The 12073-nt window shown below is 42.6% G+C and overlaps 1 protein-coding gene across 2 annotated transcripts in view; it reads right to left on the reverse strand.

The window, feature by feature from the left end:
• Positions 1 to 12073, reverse strand: part of RIC1 (RIC1 partner of RAB6A GEF complex) — a 979735-nt gene that overhangs the window by 216711 nt on the left and 750951 nt on the right. The gene's annotated exons all lie outside the window — the stretch shown is intronic.

A 12073-nucleotide genomic window follows, 5' to 3' on the forward strand; every position in this document is an offset into this window, starting at 1 on the left:
AAGAAGGCAGTTAAAAAGTGTACACAGATCCAACTCAGCTGCAAGGGAATGGGATTAGTGGGTGAGCAAGAAGGTGCAGGTATTTGTGGCCCTTGTCTTGATTAAGTGCTCTTTGAGAAGAATAATGCTGGGTAACAATAAATCTAAAGAAAAAATGTGTGTAACTCTGTATATAAAAGTATACACAGGCAATACCAATTTCCTGTTGGGAAACATTTCTTCAGGGAAATCAGAACTGTTAATAGTTTACTGGAGTGGAGTGTTTATTACAAAGGAATCAACATTTACTGTCCATTTCATTACATCATTGTAACTCTGGAAGCCTTTAACCACGTTACACAGTCACAATACTATCCATGGAGTTAGTGTCTCATAAAAGAATAATGTAGATCATTCTGTTAAATTTAGGTAGAATAATAAAATATATTTTAAAAAACATCCATAGGCATACAGTATTAGACAGGGGAATAACTGTTAGGTAGATAAAAAAGCTTCATAGAATAGAATGCTGCATAAGGGTAGTTGACCCCTTAGTTTAGTTTCGGCTGTGTGTTTGTGCAGGATTTCTGAACACAGGCTTTGCCTTTAATTATTTCAACGGAGAATAAATGTTTTTCTGTAGCAGGGTTTGCTTTGTAGAACATTGTTTTATCCAGGTAACTTCGTGGTTATCTTCACTTTCTTTTTAATAGCCTTGAAGGCATAGGTATTCACATAAGTTTTTTTTGGTAAGGGCAGAGGGGTATAAAAAAAGTGATCTATTACTTGTCAGAGAACCACACGGACTGTTGATCTCTACCCCCAAAAGAAAAGAAAGCATGGGTAATATTCATGGGTTTGGGTAATAACAGAAAGTGTCTCGAATGCTGGTGAGTTTAGGCACTAAATAACTCATCATATATGCAGTCTGTCACTCTTCCTTACACTTAGGTATTTATTGGTCCATCCACGGACTCAATCTGGCATTCACCCACTCACCTATCAGTAACAAGCATTAGAAATGCATAAAGTCTCGCATTTTATTTAGTTAGAGCTATTGACATAGCTCAACAGAAACCAGACAGAAACTGCCACTTTGTGGGTGCTCCGTGAAACGGCCAGAAGGCCTAAAAAGATGTTGATAGCCTACAAAATAAAAAGACAGATCAGGATGACCAGGAGGAACCACAGACATATTGGGATGGCCAACACAAGCAAAAAATGAGTGAAATCGCCTGGGCGTGACCCACTAAAAATACCCGGATTTCTAAATGGCACAGCAATGAACAAATGGAAATTCATGAGCATGCCAAAAGCCGATAGAGGAGAAAACATGTCCTGCAGACAGCGCATGCACGCTGCCTAGGCTCGACCTAAAAAACACACATACACAAGATAAGTAGAAAAAAATGCAGCTAAGTAAATGTGGGGGGTTTATAGTGTCAATGAAAAAAAGTTCAATTTTAAACATTACAGTAGGTCGACATCTTAGAATGCTATTGTGCATATTTTATAATTGTCTTAAAATTCCCACAGTGCATCCATGATTGGAAGCAAAGTGGCAGCCGTCTTGCAACGGTAAACATTGATAAAGCTTTTAACACATTACAATCCATCATTGAAGGCCTAATGTATTTAACACAGGTTTTTCATTATAAATAGGCCAGTCTTGACACATTTGTTGTAACTTTTCATTATAAACAGATCAGTTCTAGGACAATCGACAAAACGTTTCCAAATTAACCAATAAGTTCTGTAGCCTTTATCATTTGCTTGTCTCATAACCCAATCGGGCATACAATATTGAGCATAAGCTTTTTCATGATGGAACCATCAGGTATTACACTATAAAATTACAAATATGCACAAAGTAGGCAAAACAAAATAGAACTCCTTCTAAAAGGGCTACACAAATTCTCACATAACAAATATTTTTTTGACGTCAGGGGTTAGGGAGTGGATAGGTGGGTAACCACCAGCAAACCACTTGCCTACAATGGCAGCTAGCGAGGTATTAAAGAAGGCATGCATGAAATTATTGCTTTTGTTCTTAGCAAACACGCATGTTTTTTCGGATTGGGAAAAGTCGAAAGATGCATGTGCAGGTCATAGCATTTGAGAACAGTGTTTATACAATAAAACCAACTTTAGTCTTTCCTCGCTCGGAAAAAGCTTTACTCACTAACAATAAAAGTAATAATTGTATGTGCCACCACTTGAACACTTCACCAGCTGCAATTGTGGCCTACAATGGTACTATCAGAGCTTGTGTGTATCAAAATACCGGTCTATAGGCTTTGCAACAGTGAATAACAATCCACCTTTAATGAGGTGGTACTGAATTCCTATTTTGTCAGATGGTGTGGTGGCAAAGGTAACAAAGTTTTCATGTTTATTTGGTCCACTGGACCCGATGGCCCAACCCTCCCCCCACTACAACACAAACTCTTTGGCTGCCAGTTTACACCACTGTATGGATTTGTGAAAAATAACTAACTGGCACCAGGTTATGGTTTATATTAGGCCAGGGCGAAGCACTACGCTACACTCGTGAAGTTTGCAGAAGTCATTTTTTGCTTGCTCGTGGTCCTCAACGTCAAGTTGGCGACTGCGAGCAAGCAAAATTACATCCTGGCGAGACTTTTTCCTCGTTCGCGATCAGCAACATCAAGTTTGGCAAGCTTGGAAAATAAACCTCCCTGCGAGATTCTCAACGCGGGGAGGTCGGATTTTCCATTGCGAGTGGTCGCGTATGCTCGCGACCGCTCACGATGAGAAACTACCAGTCTGCGTTGAGAAAGCTGCAGCGCGAGTAAAAATCTCGAGCGGCAGAAAACTACAGCTCGCACTGTGCAAGATGCCAGTTTCAATGATTGCACAGTGCCGGATGGTTGGTCGCACTGTGCAATCATTGAAAACGGCATCTTGCACAGTGCGAACATGCTACTACGCAGTTCGCGTAGTGCTACGCGTACTCGCGTAGTGCGAAGTGCAGCCCTAGTTTATGTCTATGTGTATAAGTTATTCAAATGTGTATATATGAATCATTACTGCAAAGCTTTTACTATTAGGGCGAGCTAAAAAAACATGCAGTGACAGTGGTTCTAGTAAAGAAAAAACATGAAAATGTTTTCAAAATGTAACGATTTGAGGCTATTTAAAAAGCCCTCAGATTATATGCAAATACAGGGATAAGCAAGAAAGCAAGTTTGTTGATTGATTGCTTTCAAAATAAAATGCACACAAATAAATTGCAAACCATAACAAATGATTTGCTAAACTGTGCAATTTTAAAGACAATTTTTCCTAGGCATCATTTAGCAGAACATTTTTGATCTATGTCAGAGTAAAACCAAATGAAACTAAATTAGGGGGGCAATTTTTAAAGGAGTCATAAGTGCACCTCTAGGCATATGTACTTGCATCAGTGCGGATTTCCGACTTTCAGGAATTCAGAGGGGGTACAGAAGAAGGAAACGGTGCTCTTAATAAAATTTTGTGTATTCCATTTTTGCATGAGCAAATATGTACATGCATATTTCTTCATGCAAATATTCGCTGAAAGATTGCAAATGCACTTTTCCTACACCCCTTTCTTTCCCACCCTAAATTAGGTTTTCCACCTGCATTTGTCAGGAGTACATTTCCAACCTTTTCCAGTTTAGGAACAGATTGGAAAGGAGTTAATAAATATATTTAAACATGTTAGTTTATAGGTGTGCACAGAATAACAGTGTATTCCAACATTAAAGCTACGACAAACCAACATCAAAACCTTTGTTTACTAGAGCAATCTTGAGCTTCAGTGTATCAAAATACCTGTCTACAGGCTTTACTACAGTGCAATAACAAAGAACTCTCAAAGTCCTACGAACTCTAACAGATGCCACTTACAATGATAGACAATAAAAAGGGTCTTGACTCCTAAACTCAGCAAGGCTGAGCCAATATTACCTGAAGAAACAAAACACTTGCCAGTGCTGAGGAACTTATTTTTCAAAACCAACTAGAGAAAACAGTATACATGAAAATAACATGGACACTTGCTTTATGAATTGCAATTTTTACTTTTAATTTTCTTCTGAAGACTATTTTAGTTTTTTAGTCAGTTTTTGTTTTGTGCATGGGAATACAAAAAGGTGTATGTACATTTATATACAAACATGAAAAAACATGAAAAACAAATGGGTATGTACAATAAATCAAACAAATTCACATTTAAAAAATGACTAGAAAAAGACTTTTCATGCTTTGTATATATAGGTTCTTTTGACACCGGGACCAGTATGGATGTGGAGTAGTATGAATGGATGGCCAAGAATGTGTTGCTTGTGAATTTGTTTGATTTATTGTACATACCCATTTGTTTTTCATGTTTTTTCATGTTTGTATATAAATGTACATAAACCTTTTTGTATTACCATGCACAAAACAAAAACTGACTAAAAAACTAAAATAGTCTTCAGAAGAAAATTAAAAGTAAAAATTGCAATTCATAAAGCAAGTGTCCATGTTATTTTCATGTATACTTACAATGAGTCAGGCCTATTTTGTCATAACTGTTAATAATAAACAGACTAGACATTTGGCATCTAATATAAGTGCGTATGAAATCTAATATAAGTGACATAACTTAATTGAATGAAAAAATGGTGTCAATAGCCTTTATTGTTGTCTTGGCTCTAAAACCAGCGCAGGCCAACTGCATAGAGAATAACATTTCTCGAAAGGCAACTATTTGGCAGAGTAAAAAAAGGACAATAAGGTATAAAATTACAGTTGGCACACAATATACAACCCCTCCTAAATGGGCCTAGCAAGGATTTTTTGAGTACACATTTTCTACCTTGAGACTTTCTCAAAGGGAATAGCTGGCATGAATACTCTTGGATACTATGTAAATCTCAAGTTTGCAGACTTCACCACAGTGAAATTAGAGGTGGGTGAACCACTGAAAGCTCTAGCCAGAAACCTGGCTCCGCTCGAGTCCTATTGGAACCTCAAGCACAGCTTTTATATGGCTTCTGCCTGCTTCCTTTTCTGTACCCCGGATGTGGCATTACGGACAGAGCTGTCAACTTTAGAACTGGGGAACCAGGTTTCAGGCCCTGCATCAGCTCAACAGCCTATGATTCTGGGCATTGTGTGATTTTAGGCAAATATTTTATTTCACCAAAACTCTTTTTCTTCATTATCATATATTAAAACACTTTCAAATATGTGAGTTCAGTATACCTAGTATATTCTAGGCTGGTGGCAGCTGCCTGGCTCTCTCTGGGACTTTGTGATATATTTTAAACAACGCGCAGTAAAGGACAGCAATTACTGGTGCTCTGGCGCGATTGTGGCGCCAGCGCTTGGAAAATTTTAAAAAACGTCAATTTTAATGTGATAATCATTGTTTAAATAACCCTGATTTAAACGCACTGACTTACCTGTTGCTGCCCGCCCTGTTCCATCGCGGCTGGTGCCGTTTGCGTGGAGGGTGAGGCGAGCCGCCATCTTGGGTAGGGCTGGACCGGATTTAGCGGTCTAGTCCCCCCAAGACAGAGGCTACAAAACAATCCCCGGCACAGAGCCTACCGAGAATTCTAGGCTGGTGGCAGCTGCCTGGCTCTCTCTGGGACTTTGTGATATATTTTAAACAACGCGCAGTAAAGGACAGCAATTACTGGTGCTCTGGCGCGATTGTGGCGCCAGCGCTTGGAAAATTTTAAAAACGTCAATTTTAATGTGATAATCATTGTTTAAATAACCCTGATTTAAACGCACTGACTTACCTGTTGCTGCCCGCCCTGTTCCATCGCGGCTGGTGCCGTTTGCGTGGAGGGTGAGGCGAGCCGCCATCTTGGGTAGGGCTGGACCGGATTTAGCGGTCTAGTCCCCCCAAGACAGAGGCTACAAAACAATCCCCGGCACAGAGCCTACCGAGAATTCTAGGCTGGTGGCAGCTGCCTGGCTCTCTCTGGGACTTTGTGATATATTTTAAACAACGCGCAGTAAAGGACAGCAATTACTGGTGCTCTGGCGCGATTGTGGCGCCAGCGCTTGGAAAATTTTAAAAACGTCAATTTTAATGTGATAATCATTGTTTAAATAACCCTGATTTAAACGCACTGACTTACCTGTTGCTGCCCGCCCTGTTCCATCGCGGCTGGTGCCGTTTGCGTGGAGGGTGAGGCGAGCCGCCATCTTGGGTAGGGCTGGACCGGATTTAGCGGTCTAGTCCCCCCAAGACAGAGGCTACATAACCAATGTGTATATCGGAGCGCAGCGGACGAGCGCAGCGGGCGCGACGAATGCGCGCCGAAGTCGCGCATAAGTCGAGCCCGTCTGCGCCCGTCCGCGGCAGACCGGGGCCCGGGGCCAAAACCCCCGGTCAAATACTGTCCTATTCCTCCCCTGAACTGCTACGTCTCCGTCCCATAGACGACACTGGGCCCGCCTTACCCGCGTATGTCCTAAAGCGTGCTGCTACTTATGGCATTCTACGTCCTATTTTTATGGCTGACCCCTCTACGTGTCTCAACCCTTCTGCTATTTCAGTACCCTCGTCGGGGGTTGAGACAACCTTTAAATGTTTTTATCTAAACACCAGGTCCATGGTGAAGCATCACATGGACATATTTCTTTTACTCCAGGCCGAGCAACCAGACATTTTACTCCTCACGGAGACCTGGTTGAACGCCGACTCCCTACCTGACATCTTGGCAGCAGTCCCTTCCAACTATTATATTTTGCATGAGGATAGACCTGCCAATAAAAGGGGTGGAGGAGTCGCTGCGATTATCTTAAAAAAACATATCTTCTCCCTTCTTCCATCTTTCGATCTTATAGGATCGGATAACATGATCTTTAGGATGGACACTAACAGTGGATCCTTACTTATGGTCCTCATTTATCGCCCTCCCCTAAGCATGCCTACATTTGCTGCATCTTTAGCAGAATCCTTGGCCCCTTTGATAATTAGTCATAGGAAAATTGTGCTGTTGGGTGACTTCAACCTTTGGCTGGACTCTGCTGAGCTGGTTGGGCAGGCAGCCGCTCTGAAGGAAACTCTTTCGGACATGAATCTCATCCAGCAGATACACCTCCCCACCCATAAAAAAGGACACAGTCTCGACCAGATTTGGTCGCAGGATATTCCTCTTACTGTCAACTCTATCACCCCATGCATCTGGTCGGACCATTTTCTGATTGATTTCTCTATTACCATCACTGAGAACAGGAAACAGCCGCCTCAGCAAGGAGGGAAAGTTAGACTCTGGAAGCATGCTGACCTCCCTGCCTTCATTGACTCCTTAACTTCATCCCTCCCCCTATTTGATCAGGATACTGAGGGGAACGAAGAAGCCTTTTCCAGCTGGCTACTTCTGGCTGCTAATGCTCACGCTCCCTGTTCCAACTTTCCTCGCTCCCGTACCCATGATGCTCATAGGTGGTTTACACCTCATCTTAAAGCTCTAAAGCTGAAAGTTCGTCAGAAGGAGCGTAAGTGGCGGTTGGCGTACTCAGAATCCGACAAGGCTGACTATTGTAGGGCACGAAAGGAGTACCAGAAACTCATACAGAAGCACAAATCTGACTATTTCTCCGAGCAAATTCTTCAATCACACAATAAATCCAGAGATTTATTCAAAATTGTGGAGAGTCTTAGTGGCAGTGACAGAACCTCCCTAGCTGTGGCTCCCACCCAGGATCTCTGCAACACACTAAATACCTTCTTTTTTAATAAGATTTGCACCATAAAGCAAAGTATTCCCACCACCTCACCCCCCTCTTCCCCGGCTGACACCTACTACAATCCTTTTACCCTGGAATCGTTTCCCCCCATTGACGCTGTCTGTTTATCCAAGCTCCTCCTTAAAGTTAAATCTGGTTCCCCTGATGACATCTGCCCTCCCTACATCCTGCGGGAAGTGGGAACCGCTATCCCTGAGAGCATGCTTTCCATGATGAATGGATCTCTCTTACAGGGCTTGGTCCCTGCCAGTTTTAAGAAAGCTCTCCTCATCCCTTTGTTGAAAAAAGCAGGGGCTAATCCATCAGATCCCCTCAATTACAGGCCTATTTCTTTGCTGCCGTACTGTGCCAAAATATTGGAGGCCCATGTTTGTGACAGCATGTCCCAATTTTTGGAAGAATCACACTACCTTGCGCCTAACCAGGCTGGCTTCCGCCCTCTTCATTCTACTGAAGCAGTCATCGTCTCAGTTCAGAACACTCTGAGGCGGAATGCCGACGAGGGGATCCACCAGGCTCTGGTGTTATTAGATCTATCAGCGGCATTCGACACGGTTGACTATACCATCTTGGTCAACCGTGTCGAACAGGCCGGTCTCAGAGGTCCTGCGTTGAGCTGGATTCGCTCATTCATTACTGGCCGCACCCAATCCGTGAGATTGGGCCCCTTTACGGCCCCCACTATCCCTACCACCTGCGGAGTCCCTCAGGGCTCTTCTTTGTCACCGCTACTTTTTAATTTATATCTACGCCCCCTGCTGTACTCCCTTAGGAACACCAGAGTCACCATCTTCAACTACGCAGATGACCTGCAGCTCATCTTTCCTTTAAACACCGAGGACTCAGTGGTAGTGTTTCAAAACACCATGTCTCACATCCTGAGCTGGATGAGCTGCAGTCACCTGAAGCTCAACCCTGGCAAGACTGAGCTGGTTTTGCCTGGGCAGAGTGCACTCAGCTGGAACCCTGGCTTTTGGCCAGCCAGCATGGGAGCCCCACCATCTAAATCGCTCTCAGTTAAGAGCCTTGGAATTTTTCTTAGCGAAGATCTTTCTCTGAAAAGGCAGGTCAGCGCAGTGGTGTCCTCCAGTCTATTTCAGCTGAAGAAAATTAAGAAAATTGCTCGTTTCTTCTCTCTGGAGGCGCTCACTCAGATTGTCATCTCCCTGGTTCTGTCTAGACTGGATTTTTCTAATAGTCTTTACCTTGGGCTCCAGGCTGGCGAGTTAAAACGCCTCCAGTTGATTCAGAACCAGGCAGCCAGACTCATTCTTAACCTACCTAAGAGGCAGTCTGTCAGAGCGGGCCTAAAACAACTACACTGGTTGCCTGTTGAGCAACGGGTGGCTTTTAAGACCGGATGTATCTTATTTAAGTCCTTACACCAATCTGGCCCCCTATTCATCAGAGACCTGTTCAAAAAATATGACCCCTCCAGGAATCTTCGCTCTATGCATAAACACCTTCTGACTGTCCCTACTTACAAAAGGAAGCGTCTTGGAGGTTGCTGCTTTGACCATCTTGCGGCCGCCTTCTGGAACTCCCTTCCTCTTCACCTCAAAACCTGTGGAAACATTCTCAGCTTCAGACACGCCCTCAAAACATGGCTCTTTTCCCAAGCGTTCTGCTGAGCTCCTCTATGCTTCCTCTGTCTGATGTGTTGTGTCCCTGTCTATAGCGCCATGAAGCCTCCGGGCGAACGAGCGCTCTACAAATACATTTCAATATCAATATCAATATCAATACCAGCAGTACAAAAACTAGTGTGTTTGATGTAATAGACTAGAAAGTTGCTATAGAATAATCTGGGCCATGTACCCAGTTTACACGACAATTATTTTGCCTCTTAGTTCACTAATGGTTCCTATTGAAAAACTATCACTTTTAATAAAGTGCTTCTAAGTACAGTACTCTCATTTGACAAACTAATGTCAAACCTTCTGCATGTTAAAGAAATAAACTTTTTTGAATTTTCAATAGACATTATTTTAGATGATGTTTGTTGTATGATTTACATATCAAACATGATCAGGGCTCAGCTCATGCACCGCTTTAAGATCAGAACCAGATCCTCGGCTCGGCTCTGCCTGTTAATGTGTTTGCTTGCCCGCCTCCAAGTGTAATAACAATCAACCCATAAAGGTCTATTTCCTTTAACATGAGAATTTCACGATAAGTAAGGGAGACCAGATGTCTTTGATGTTACTTTCCATACTAAACAGATCAGACCAATGGCATCTCACATTACTGGCTCGGATCTATAATCAATTCCATTTTGAATAAGACAAAGTGCAATATAAGCACTGTTTTTCACACGGAAGCAAACAAATTCTTCCAAAGTAAATGCTGTTGGAAGAAAGATCAACATAAGGGAAGACAAAATCCCTCTCTCAGTAGCACTTCATAAAGTTCTTCATTTGATCTCACAAGTCAAGCGACGGCAGTGCAGTCAAGCCAAACCTAAAAATCATTCTCTATTTTAATGATTGTTAGAGGAGTTCCCAATAAGTGTGTTGTTGTTCTTAAGAGGGACGCACTGGGACAGAAGATAGGCCCAGGCACCAAACAAAAATGGCCCCATTGGCAAACCAGACATCTAAAAATGTGACCAAAATTCTGTAAATCGGGGCAGTTTTGAACTTGTAAATATTCGCTCTGTATGTGTTTTACAACGTATGGGAAACTGCATTCAATATTTGTCGTATTGTCTGGGAACTGAACAGTAACCAGCATTTGCAATGCAACAGGTCTCTCATTTGCGAGAGTTTAATCTATTGGCATTGTAAATGACAATGACTTTTATTTATGTGTTGTTTTTCAAACCAGATAAATAAAAGCCATTGTCATTTACATACTTTAACCGCTTTAAGTAAAGTGTGTACCACGCCAGTGTCTTAATTTTAATTATTGTATGCCACAGCATTACCATATGTATACAACACAATTATTATATGAATCATGTACTACATTCTCAGCATTACGGCAGGAATACCACACAAATACCGCCCTGTGAGCCGCTGTGTGCCTCATCCAAAGGATTACCGACAGAATACCACAGAAATACAACGTCTTGGAAAATAGTGGCAACATCTGAATAACTTCCATATCACTGGCACAGTAACAACAGACCACAGTGACAGTTCAGATCACTACCATCGGAAATACTGTACCAGACTTGGGCCATTAAGTACCAGAGCACTAGCATAGAGGCGCCACAGAAATCCTAGAGATATGGCACAGCATGTAAAATTTAAAGTACGACCGTAGAAATACTAATGCCATGCTTTCAAACAAAGTAAAACAGATGCAGAGCATTACCGTTCAATTCACCTCCTATTAGGAGCCTGTGGACTACTGCAGACCAGAGAGAGTACATCACTTCTCCACTCTAGAATTACTGCTCTCAGAGGTCCCGATAATTGCATTTATATTTCTGAATTTACACGTTTTGGGGAAATATGTGGAAATCGGACTTACTGTGTCGATTTCAGCATATTTTCCCAGGTATTAAACCTGTATACCTTGACTAATTGCAGCAGGTGAAATCTCGGATGAAAGATCATGGAGCTGCGTTAATTCAGCAAAATGTACAATCCTGATGGGCCCATTACCCCTCCCCCATTGGAATGAATGGGCCACTCGTGAAGGAGGCCCACATGTCATATGCAACGCTAGCTCGGCGAGACCTAAAAAGGTGACAGTCGAAATGTAATACTAAATATGTACTGATTATAACATGTAATCATGAAATAGAAACTTATTTCAGTTAGGCTTTCATGAGTCTGATGTAATGTGCTCGGCGCTTTGCAGTCAATTTCAAGTTTCATACAATAAAACACATTTCTGGTAAGCACGGGGAGTAGGTGATTTGCCTAGAATCACAGGGTGTTGAGCAGACGCCAAGGCTGGAACTTGGCTTCTCAGTTCCAAAGTCTGCAGTTCTGACCGTTGCGCCACATGTCTGGTTTGAAAGGGTTTTACAAACATTTCCAACCATCGACCTCACGTATACATTTTGCTTCCTCCGTGCTCGGCGCTGTGGCGCCATCTCCGAAAATGAGCACTGTGACAACAGAGAGCCTTCCCATAGAAAACAAGACGGTTGTTTGGACATTGTACTAATACGGGAAGTTTTACAGCAGTCCATATATGTAACAATGCAACGCTCCGGGCGTGCTTGGTGCTGCACAGTCAGTGCAAGGTAGCCTCTATCACGACCACAAAACCACTTTGCGAACTCTGTGCTAACTTCTTACTAATGCCATGAGTTGGTCGTGAAGCGCTGGGAAACGGAGCACAAAAGAAGTGCTCAGCACCGAGCAGAGAGCCCCACAGTGAATGCCGGCTGAAC

This window comes from Lissotriton vulgaris, chromosome 3_1, assembly GCF_964263255.1.
Source record: "Lissotriton vulgaris chromosome 3_1, aLisVul1.2, whole genome shotgun sequence".
NCBI classification, from domain to species: Eukaryota; Metazoa; Chordata; class Amphibia; order Caudata; family Salamandridae; genus Lissotriton; species Lissotriton vulgaris.